Genomic DNA, 12,382 nt, shown 5'->3' on the forward strand with positions numbered 1-12,382 from the left:
TAAATGTCTGCACTCAGAGAATGGTGAACCTGAGGAATTATCTCCCAGATCAGACTGTGGAAACCAAGGCACTGAATATAAAAATGGATTTCTGGAAACTAAAGGGATAGGGAGAGAGCAGGGTATGGTATGAAGATAGAGGATCAGATACCATTAAAGGTTGTTCTCCAGTAACGTGGTAGTTGCGTTCCTGTGCATCACTGTGTTGCAGAAAATCATGCCATGTTCATGATGTGGTCTATGGGGAAAGGAGGATAATGGGCGAACTGCAAAATATCAGTAAAAAACAAAAACTGAAGTTAGTCTGACACACACTAGCACAGTCTAATTAAACCTTTAAATCTTATATTGTAATGAAATAGTGCTAATAATGACAATGCAGTCACTGGCTACATCCCTGTACCTTTCACCAAACTCTTCACCAGAAAGTACGCAGGACTGACTGACCACGTGATGCCAACATGGAATTCCAGTTCTCCTGAAGATTCTACCCTGGTTTGAAATAAAGTTCCTTCTAATTGGAGAGAGCAATTCCCCGTTTCAAGCTCAGGTTCAAAGCTTTCAGAGCGGATTGCATTCCTGTTTTAGCTGAACACTCAGAGGGTGCATTTGGCAGACAGAGGATCCTGAAGCTGGGTTTTGTTGTTCACCTGGTGCCTGGTAAGGATTCGCGTCACAGTGAACGGGTGTTCACTTTATAGAAAAAAGGTGCGCAATTCACGAATTGCATTGCAGTCAAATCACTTTTAATAAACACGCATTATCAGAGAACTGCCTGTATATTGAATCGAGGAGCAAGATTGATCGACTGAAGGTCTACAACAGTTCTTATTTTATATTTCACAATGTTTAAACATATTAGTAGATATGAACACTGTGTCGGGAAAACTGCATTGAGGAGATTTTCTCCATGAACTAGAATGGGGAAAGCTCAATGTGTTGTATGACCTTTCCTGATGATTCTGTGCAGTCTGTGGGAAAGCTCTGTAAATGTTGTCACAAGCTCTCAGATGTTAGGAAGGGGGTATCTGCAGGATCAACAGGACTGTGATTCCCGCTCTCTTTTCTGATATCAAGACTGGTGCCGGGTATTCTGTCTGTTTTTTTTTTCCTTTAAGACCACGGAGCAGTGTGGTGCAATAGAGTGTCTTGCTTGGCTGTTTCAGGGACCATTGAAGAGTTTATCACATGTCTGTGTGTCTGGAGTCACTTTTAGGCCATACAAGAAAAGCACAGGAGATTCACTTCCTGACAGTACGTTGGGGAAGGAGATCAAAGTTTACAATCAACATTGGATGCAAGGTCACTGTTACAATCACCAGATTCTAGATCTTGATATTTTATTAATTGTTTTTAACTTCCACCAGCTGCCAGAGCATTATCCTGTATTGGATTAGTAATCCAGTGACATTTCCACAACTGCACCATCTCCACATAGGAACCTATCGGAAACCACAAAGAGCGGGATATTTCTGGATTGCTTGTCAGCTCTGTCAAAAAGAACCCCCACCAATTTGATTATCGTGAAGGGACTGGGGGTGGGGGGGGGGGGGGGGGGGTGGGGGGTGTTAAATGGTCAGAATGTAATTATTCAGCTATTAGGGGACCTCACATAGTTGAGTAATTTTCCACATTGCCAGGGGGTTGTCAGAGTTGGAGCTGGAATGAAACAGCTTCCCCAGGGACACGGCTTGTTGTGCAGCACAAGTCTTCAGTCCTATTACAGGAATGATGTCAGGGCCCATTGTCTTAGTCGTATCTACTGTGTTCAGCGGTTTCTTCATATCACATGCAGCGAATCGAATTGATTGAACACTGCCATCCGTGATTCTGTGGATATCATGGCGAGGATGAGGTGGATCATCGATTCAACACCTCTGGCTGAGGATGGTGCAGATACTACATCCTTGTCTTTTTCACTAATGTGCACGGCTGTTCTATTATTTAGGATGGGCATATTTCTGGAGTCCTCTCCTCCAGTAAGTTGTTTAATAGTACAACGACATTTATGTCTGGATGTGGCAGGACTGCAGAGCTTAGATCTGATCTGTTGGGCTTGGGATCATTTCGTCCTCTCTATCAGATGTTAGTTCTGCTGTTTGGAATGAAAGCACTCAAGCGCCGTAACTGTAATGGTTTGTCATCAGCTTTAGGTACACATGGTTCTGACCTTGGCAGGTTCACCCACACTCGTCACTGAACCATCACTCGGTTTGATGGTAATGGTAGACTGATGGAATATCCTGGGGAAAATGTTACAGATTATGTTTGAATACAATCCTGCTTCTGTTGCTGCTGTTGTCTACAGCATCACACGAAAGCCCAGTTTGAGCTGCAATATCTGCAATTCAATTCTACTGTCTGTCCCCCAGTTAACATCGAGACCCATCCACCGATCAGCCGTGTACTCAGTGACATCACCTGGTTTCTGATGCAGTAATATTTCCATTTCCATATTCTCATTCTGCTGATGGTTCTCCTTGGTGCCATGCTTCCAATTTGTTACATTACTCAAACCCTTTAACATATTCATCTGAATCTTTTCCTTGCTCGTCGTGCCATCTGCGTTTGAATTAAATGTGTTTCCCTCTGGTTTTCTCCCTGACCATGAGTAAGAGCTCTGTGGTGTCAGTGATGCCAGCCTTATGCAGTTTCTGAGCGAATGAATGTGTGGACTTCAGTTCCCAGTGTAGGGCGCTCCGTGTTGGACAGGGCGTTTGAGCAGCTTTCAAACACGTCATTGGAACTTGTTCAAAAACAGAAATTGTTGAAGAAACAACGCAGCTCTGGCGGCATCTTTTGTAGTGAATGTAGAGTTAATCTTTCGAGTCCAGTGGCCCTCTACAAAGCCCACAGTTTCTTCAGCAATTTTTGTATTTACTTTGTATTTATTTCCAGTATCCATAGTTATTTGTTTCATTGAAACTTTGTGCTGTGCCTATTCGTTTCTGAAGAACCTCAGCAAGTCTGGCAGCATCTGCAGAGACAGAGAGACAGAGTTAGCGTAACAAGTCCAATGTGACTTGTTCTGAACTGAAAAGGGTTGGCTTTTTAATACCTTGCCGGAGATGGGGATGGGTGACTTGGAAAAGAGGGCGTGGCAAAAGATAAACGGGCTATTTTCAGTGGTGAACGAGAATATGATGCAAAATGGGTTTATATTAAGGTGTGAATGGGGGAAAGGGGTTCTCTCTCGTTGAGTGTAAGATAAAGAAGACACAACCACACAAGGTCATAGGGAGAACAAGAGAGAGAATGTCGACAATGTGGTATTATATAGATCTAGATCTATATGTTTTCACAGTATATATCATCACTGCCTTCACACTATGGAATTCAGGTGCTTGACCTCTTATTACCACGAGTAAAAGTTTCATGCTGCCTTAGTTTTGTAACATAGAGCAAAGCTAACAGTATGAAGTTTGGGCTGTTTTCTACATCTGTCATTTTTAATATTCTGTCAAATTTGCAGTGTTTATCGTTAAATGTTTGATCTTGAAGTTAGTATCAGATGGAGTGTATGAGTATGAAGGGTGGCATTCTAGAAGTTTATAATATCATGGGAATCATGGATAGAGTGAATAGCGAAGGTCTTTTCTGTGGGATCGTGGAGTTCAAACACAGATGCATAGCTTTAAGGTGGAAGGGGAGAAACTTGAAAGGGACAAAGGGACAAAGTTTTTTACACAGAGTGTGATGTATTATGGAATGAGCTGCCAGAGAAACAGTGAGAGATGCAAGTACAGCTACAATATTTCAAAGACATTTGGACCAACATATGAATGGGAAACGTTTAGAGGCATATGGGCCAAGTGCAAGCAGATGGGATTAGTATAATTTAGAAAACCTGGTCAGCATGGACAAGTTGGACCAAAGGGTCTGTTTGTGCACGATATGACTGTGTGGATGTAGAAACTGAGGAAAATATACGAAAAGATATGATGTAATAAATTGGTAAGAAATAGTAAAACAAGCATCATGAGCTTTTCTGTCAACATTAAAAAAAAGCTTGAAGAAGTGTGTGTGAGCTGAGAGGGAAGTGAAGTGAGGAAAGTACATTGAAGCCATTAGGAGGGTGTTACTGGAAAACTGGCCACAGGGAATAAACAGATAATTTACACTCGTATTTTAAATCACTCCTCATGACGAAAGTAGTGTAAGCGTGCTGATGGTATAAACAAAGTGGTAACAGGAGGGAAGTTATTGAACTGTCTCTAACAAAAGGAACAAGGTATTTACCTACCAGATAAGAATAAGGGTAGGCAGGTCAGCAGTAATTCGTAGTTAATTTTAAAAGAAGTGGTCACAGAGTGACTTGCAGCATTGTGTGCAATATTCCATAGCTCTTTGGATAACAGGAGTGTTCCAGTGAAACTGGAGAACCTCCAATGTGGTGCCTGTCTTCACAAAAGGAATGAGACAGAACGCAGGAACAATTTAGCCTAACCATTATTGGTGGGAATCTGCTGGAGCCTGTTATTAAGGAAGGCATTGCAGGGCACTTAGAAAAGCTTAATGCAGAGTTGGCATGGTTTTATGAAGGGGAAACTATTTTTGCTCTGTAAAATCATACAAATTCTTTTTTGGTGATGCCTGAGAATGTCAAGATTAGAGTCATGCTGGAAAAGCACAGCATATCAGGCAGCATCCAAGGAGCAGGAAAATCAATGTTTCAGGCAGGAGCCATTCATCCGGAATCCCTGAGATAGTGACAAGCAGATTTGATAAAGGGAACTGGTCAACATGAGGCTTTCCAGAAAGTTTTCACAAGGTATCACAAAATAATCGTTCTGACACAAGACAGAGGCTTGTCGTATGATGAATAATATATTAGCATGGGATAATGGTTGCTTAACACATAGAAATCAGAGAGTCAGGATTAATGGATCTTTATGATAAAGATGTATCTACTGGATTACCACAAATATCAGGCCACTGGCATCAGTTATGTACAATCTATACTGATAACCTGACCGCGGGAGCTGAGTGCAATATTCATTGGAGTTAGTGGATCACTTTGAGAACCAAAATGCAGGCTGCTTCTTAATGAAGAGGACTGCCATAAAGGAGTAGTACAAAGGGATTGGAGTGTTCCTGAGTATGAAACGTAACGTCAGCATGCTGATGCAGCAAGTAACTGGGTTGGTTCATGTGGCAGCTTCCTGAGATGGTAGGGTTGAATTATTGAATACATTTAAAATGGTGAGGAGATTATTCATTGTGGTTGAAATGAATGAGGGGCTTATTACTTAAATGTACAAGATACAGAGGGGGCTTGACAAGGTAGATGCTGAGAAGGTGTTTCCCCTGAGTCTCGAACTCGAGCTGGTAGATACTGAATAAGGAACATCGATTTTAATCTGTGGTGAAAAATGATGCATTCTCTCAGAAGGTAGTGAATGTCTGGAATTCCCTAACACAGGGAGTTGTGGAGGGAAGCAAGAAATTGGATAGGAATGTGGAGTTGAGCCCGGAAGTAGATCAGCCATGTTCTTATTGAATGAGAGTTCAGACTTGAGGGGCCGAATAGCCGTCTCATGTTCCTACTTCTTAGTTTTTTATGTTATGCTTATGGAAAGTAATTGTTTATTTTCCTGGAAGTCGTGTTGTACAATGTTGCATTCGGGAGAGGAGAAACTTTTCCTGAGTTATCCCTGGATGGGATATGGGAACTGCATTCAAAGCAATTCCAGAGCAGAAGTTACAGAGTGGGGAAGCCTGGAAAAAAGGATTGCTGCTGGGGGCCACTTCCTGACCAAGCCTGGAATTTCCAAGTGCATTTCCGAAACTACACCCAACCATCGGCGTGGTTTCGATCTGCCTGTTTGTAGCAGGTCCGAAGGGCTGAATGGAACATCAGAACAGAGCTGATGGACTCGAGTGGACCAAACGGCCCTTTGACACAACTCTACCAGTAAATATGGTCGTGGCTCATCTCATTGTGGTCCCCGCCGCACTTTTCTCTCCATGTACCATTATCCCTGATTCACCTGTCTATAGAAAATCAGACAAAGCCAGCCTCGATATAATATAAAGATTCAGCCATCTCAAACTTCTGGGGAAGGGAATTTCACTTGAGTGAAATCCGACATTGTGAATTTTTCCTCACTCCGGTTCTGACTGAGGATGAAGGGTGTCACTGTTTCCTTTTCTAGTCCCACTCCTCCACTGCTCACAACAAATTTTAAATGTAACCAGGTCGGTGATATGGCCGATGATAAAGGTCTCAGACGGGGTCAGGTTCAGTGATAGGAACAAGTCAGGCAAATTTCTTTCATCAGCCGCAGGTAACTAATAGGGCTAACGGAGCAGCGTGATAGATTTGTGGTTAGCACTGCTGCCTCATATCAGCAAGGAGCTGACTTCAATTCCAACCTCATCCGACACTCTATGTGGAGTTTGAACATTCTTCCCGTGTCTGTGTGGGTTTCTTCCCAGTTCTCCAGTTTCCTCCCACAGTTCAAAGATGTGCAGCTTAGTTTGATTGGCCATGCTAAATTATCCAGAGTGACCAGGGATGTGAATGTTAAGTGGGTTAGTCATGGGAAATGCAGGGTTACATAGACAGGTAGGGGGACAGGTTTGGTGGGATACTGTTCAGCGGGTTGGTATGGACTCGATGGGTCGAATTTCCTGCTTCCACACTGTAGGGGTTCAATGACAACAGCATCAAGTTTGGGCTCTACAAACTCTCAGTCAGTAGATACCTGGTTCACTCGCCTCAAGGCTTTGTATATTTCAATAAGATCAGCTCTCACTCCAAGGGTAACCTGTTAAAGTCCCCATAATATCAGCCCTTCATGCATGGAATGAATTAAGTGAAACACCTCTGAATTGTTTCCAATGTTACTATATCCTTTCCCAGATAAGAATGCAAAAATAAAACTAATCTCACACACCGATGAGTCTGTTTAGTTTTGTTTTCTCAGGGTGTAGTGAGTCTTTGGAACACTCTTCCCTGCAGACCATTCGAGGTAGAGATATTGAATATTTTTGAGGCAAGGTTCACGAATCACAGATGAGTCAAGAATTATCGAGGAGTGTGCAGCAATGTGCAGTGTTGGGGAAAATGTAGTCAGTGGTACTGAATGACACGGCTCCAGAATATCTAGGGATAAAACGAAATGATAACATCGATAAAGTTTTAAAGGGGAAACAAGATGGCAGCGATCTGAAAGGTCAGCTTTGCTGATCTCTGCATCACAATAATGCTCTACCCCACCCCACCACAGTCATTTACTTACAATTGAACACTAAAAGAGGTACAGAATCCTTACTAATGCCATTTTGTCAAGTGGAAATGACAAAACATTGGAAAGGATCGAGTAAGTCCCAACACACAGCGCACCCGTCAGAAGCTTTCAGCATGTCTGTGGCCGCACCTATAACACCCTCTGCTCGTTCAATGGACCGAGTTACTCACCAGGACTTGGTCACCGAGTTCACCAAGTTACGGGAAATGACTGAAACCATGATTGAAGAAAGATTCAGCGGGAGGATAGAACCACTCTCAGCAGTGCTCCAAAAACATGAACAGCAACTTGAAAGCCTTGGAAACAGAACGGATGAGGTCGAGAGCCAAACTGCAGGGGCAGAGACTGTGATCAATTCCTGTAAGGAGCGGATCCTCACCCTTGAAAAATAGATTCGTACCTTAACTGAACAAGGTGACGACCTAGAGAACAGGGGCAGGATGAAGAATGTTCATATAATCGGTCTGCTGGACCGGACATAAGGTGATCAGCCAGTGAGCTTTTCTGCGAGAACTGGCTGCAGAGACTCCTTCACTTCGAAGCTGAAGAGGGACGGGTGAAGAGTGAGACAGTTCATCGGGTTACGGTGCTCAGGTCAGGCTCAGACCAACGCCCTCACCCTGTCCTTGGGCGATTACATTGTTGCAAGGACAAACAAAGACTTAGGGAAGCTTCCAGAACACAGGGAAGAGACCCGAAGAGGCCTCCAGGATTATGTTCTTCCAGGTCTTTTCAGCGGTATTGATTCAGAAAAGAAAATCTTTTGATGATATCAAGAGAAGATTAAGGGAACTTGAGATTCAGTATTCCTTAATGGACTCAGCAGTGCTCCGTATGCACTAGTGGATCTTTCAATAGATCCACTAGCTCTCCAGAGGATGAGAAAACTTTGTGGACACTTTAAAGTAGGGTGGGTGCGTTAATGGAAAGCGATAACCTTGGTTCTCTTTTTTAAAAGAAAGTTTGTTGACCGTTTCTGGTATTAAGCAGTGTTAAATTATAGTCGGGGATGGGTAGAGTGCACACTTTTAACTTCTTCATTAGTAATACTACTCGTTTTTCTCTTGCTAAGTTTGTGTGTCGGGTTCAGCTCAAGCTGGAGGGAGTTATGAAGGTGATCGTGATGACTGATTGCCTACCTAAGTGCAGTTCTGTCCCGATGTTTGTGATTAATTGCCCTGGATGCAGTATTGATAATGGGGCAGAAGATAGAGATTTGTGACGTGCAAATGCCCCCAGTCGGCGGGGGGTAAATACCCCTCCTGAGAGCCATTCGCACTTTGCATCTTTTTTTGTATTTGTATGTATTTAGTTTTGGAACATTTTGAGAGCTTGTTAGTTGTAGTAGCTTTAGTTTGTATTTTTTAAGCTCTATGATTCTTTTATCATTGGTGTTCAGCGATTTGTAATTCGAGTTCTTCCTCTCTGATTTCAAATATTGTTTCAGTGTGTAATGGCTAATGTCGTGCTTAAATGGTGTATCTGGAACATTTAGGGGAGCCATTCGCCAGTTAAGAAAAATGAGACAGTGGATATTGTCGTATTGCAGAAATGCACTTTGATGACAAGGAACATTTGACATTACAGCAAGGTGGGTTTGATCGGGTTTATGTCTCGTCTTTTAACACTAGGAATAGGAGATAAACCAAACTGGTGACGAAGAATCTTTCATTTAAATTAGTAGACTGTATTAGACACCCACGGGAGGATCATAATCCTCAAAGATATATGGGGAAGAAAGCAGTAGTTTTAATGTTTATTGCCCCCGGCTCACTGCCTTAAATTCCTGATAGATGCATTTTCCAAATTAAATAATCTTTCTTCGTAGCACACTATCGTAGGAGGAGATTTCAACTGTCTTTTGCACCCACGGTGGACAGTATGCCGAAAGGCTCCCAGCACCATCTTTCCAATTGTAAGCAATTAGTGGATTTTTGTGTGGAACTGGGGCTGGTGGATGTATGGAGGCAGAGACACCTCATAAACAGGGATTTTACTTTCTTCTTTATCCGGCAGAAATGCAACACCAGTGTTGATCTCTTCCTCACTGTGCAGCAATCTTCGATTCAGTGGTTTTCTGTACAATTAGGAATATTACCATTTGTGACCATGCAGCAGCATCCTTACTGGTTAAGATTAAGGGCAATAAAGCAGGTTCAAGACACTGGTGAATCCCTTTATTCTAAAGGATTGTAAGTACATTGAGTATTTCTGGAATGAATTCAGATCTTTCTTAGCCATTAATTCAGATTCAACCAGTAACACATCCATTCTATGGAAAATTGCTAAGGCTTATGCCAAAGGAATAATTCCTTAGGATGCGGCAGAAACAGGAGCAGGAACGCTTGCTCCAGGCACGGTTGAAGGCAGCCGAGAAGGCACACTGTGATAGACTCTGGGTGGATGGGCTGCAGAGGATCACAACGCTTCGGTCTGCTGTGAATTTCATGCTCACACAGACAGCCAAGGAGGAACTTACTTTTGCAAAACAAAGGCTGTTTGAGCATGGTGATAAACCGGGCAAGTAGTTAGCCTATCTTGCAATGAAAAAGAGAGCCCCAAAGCCATTACTTCAATTAGGGAAGGTACTGGGACCCTTTCATGCGATCTCATAAAGATTAAAGAAGCATTTCGGAGATTTTATTCTGAATTATATCAGACTGAGCATTATGAGGATAGATGGATTAAGATCGAATCTTTCTTCAAGAACTTGGACCTTCCAGGGGCAACCCCCAAATAAGTGTCTTGCATTAATGCACCGTTGTCAGTGCTGGAGGGTGTAAAACAGCTTCCAGGCAGAAGGGCACCCGGTCCTGATGGATGTCCACGTGAGTTTTATAAGGAATTTATAAACCTGTTGTCAGAGCCGATGTTTACTATGTTCGTCACTCTCACAGTCACGACTGCGTCCCACTATCCTTAAGAGAGGTTCATATCTCTCTTATTCTTAAGAAAAGGAAGACACCGAAAGATTGTGCTTCCTTTCGGACCATCTCACTTCTAAATGTTGATTTCAAAATTCTGTTTGGGTCCCTTACATTGAGGATGGAAATGATTTATCCTTCCATTGTCAAAGTATACCATACCGGCTTATAAAAGGCTGCAGATATTTCAACAATGTTAGAAGATTACTCAATATGATCCAAGCGTGTCAACAGCAAATTAATCAGGTATTAATGATTCTTTAGATGCAGAGAAGGCATTTGCTTGGGTTGAGTAGCTGTATCTCTTGTATACGTTAGAATTGTTTGGTCTCAGCAATGTTTTTATCAAGTGGGTGAGGGTCCTTGAAAATGACCCTCTGTGTACGATCCTGTAAAATTAATATTTCTAGAGGCAGTTGTTAATGCCAGTGTTATTTACGATGGTGATTGAGCCACTGGCAGGGACCCCAACATATCTGCCCCAGAACTGGGATAGAAGTCACGTAAGATTACATTGTCTGCAGATGATGGTCTTAAATTTTTGTTAAATCCCACCGTTTTGGTACCTCACCTCATGTAATGCATCAGTTCATTTGGTGCCTTTTCCGGCTATACCATTGATTTTATAAAGTCGGAGGCCATGTTTATGGGCGAACTCAGGGAAATAACTGATGCCGTGGGAGAATCCTGATTTCCTTTTCAATGGTCCCAGGGGGAAATCGAGCTGTTCCCTATTTAAGTATATTAATTAATCCTATCTTTGAACTTATATTTAACGTGGGATTTGTCCATTTGTTTGACAAAATTAAACAAGACCTTCGAAGATGGGAGACACTTCCAATATCCTGGCTGGGTCAGATAGCTCTTATTAACATGAATTCCCTTCCTTATTTGCTATACCCCGTGTGAATGCTTTATTTGATGTTTCCCAGACAGACATTTAGGAGACTAAATGCATGATGTAGCTCTGATTTGTCACCATAAGTGACCCCTTATTAATTTAACCAAATTACAACGACCCCACAGTTTGTGGGGAGTAGATCTCCCGGATATTAAAAGCTAACAATTAAGCTCTTCTTTACCCGATGGTAGTGAGGCCTCGGCGTCAATACAATTAGATATTGAAGCTTCTCAGGCAAAGTGCTCCCTTATTAGTCTGCTACTCATAGACAAAATGAGGACAGTTATGAATTATTACCATTTCCCAATAAATATCAATAATTTTAAAGTAGGGAGGGCAATGTGTCCGATCGGGGACAACATAGCCAAACCTCATTTCTTACCCCAAAACGTGGTGTACCATGTTTCCGACGGGGAATACTGGATTCCATGTTTAAACTGGGGACAACTCGTGGGTGTATCTTGCTTTGATGGTTTATCTGAGGGAGAAACAAGGATGTTCTTTGATCAAATAAGTCGTAACTATAGACTACCGAGTAGAGATCTCTTCTGTTTTCTTTTTATCAGATAAGAGATGTTATTCAGAAAAGAGCCACACTTTTAACAGAACCGTACAGATCCGATACAGAGAAGAGGGTGCTTATTGCTAAGAACACACTCTCTGTCAGTACCCTTTATCATTTGTTGGAGAGTGGACCCTTAGACGAGACTTTATGCCTTTCTGAGGTCTGCACAGAGTTTTGGGGGTTCAGATCTCTTCGGACACAGGGGAGGATATTTGTGAAAATACAAGAAGTATTTCGATCTGTAAGAAGACTCTTGCCCTGAAGTTGAAGATTCTTCATAGATTCTGTCTGGCCCCAAATACTCTCTCAAAATTCAAGGTGAGAGTATGTCTTAAATACAAAATGACTATGGACACTCTTACTCATTGTTTGTTGAACTTCCACCGGCGCTATAGGAGCGGTGTGTTCGCTGGGATGGAGAGGATCTTGCGGACAGAATTAGAGATGGGTCAGGATTCCCATTTCCTGGGCCTGCCCAGTCTATCTTACTCAGATGTGCATAGGAAAAAATACTTCAATACCCTCACTCTCTGAGTTCAGGAAAAAGAGTTCTGTTGTGTTGGGTGTCGGAAAACACCCAGGGTCTATTGGGTTGTCGTAACCTCGTCATGGTGCATAGCCCTTTGGAGTTTTTAAAAGGTATTTTGCACCATAAAATAGAGGATTTTTATTAGACATGGCAGCCCTTTTTGAATTACCAAGGGACAGGCTGTCTGTCACTCTAAAAAGGACTTTTATA

This window comes from Chiloscyllium punctatum, unplaced genomic scaffold (assembly GCF_047496795.1).
Source record: "Chiloscyllium punctatum isolate Juve2018m unplaced genomic scaffold, sChiPun1.3 scaffold_212, whole genome shotgun sequence".
In the NCBI taxonomy this organism is placed as follows: domain Eukaryota; kingdom Metazoa; phylum Chordata; class Chondrichthyes; order Orectolobiformes; family Hemiscylliidae; genus Chiloscyllium; species Chiloscyllium punctatum.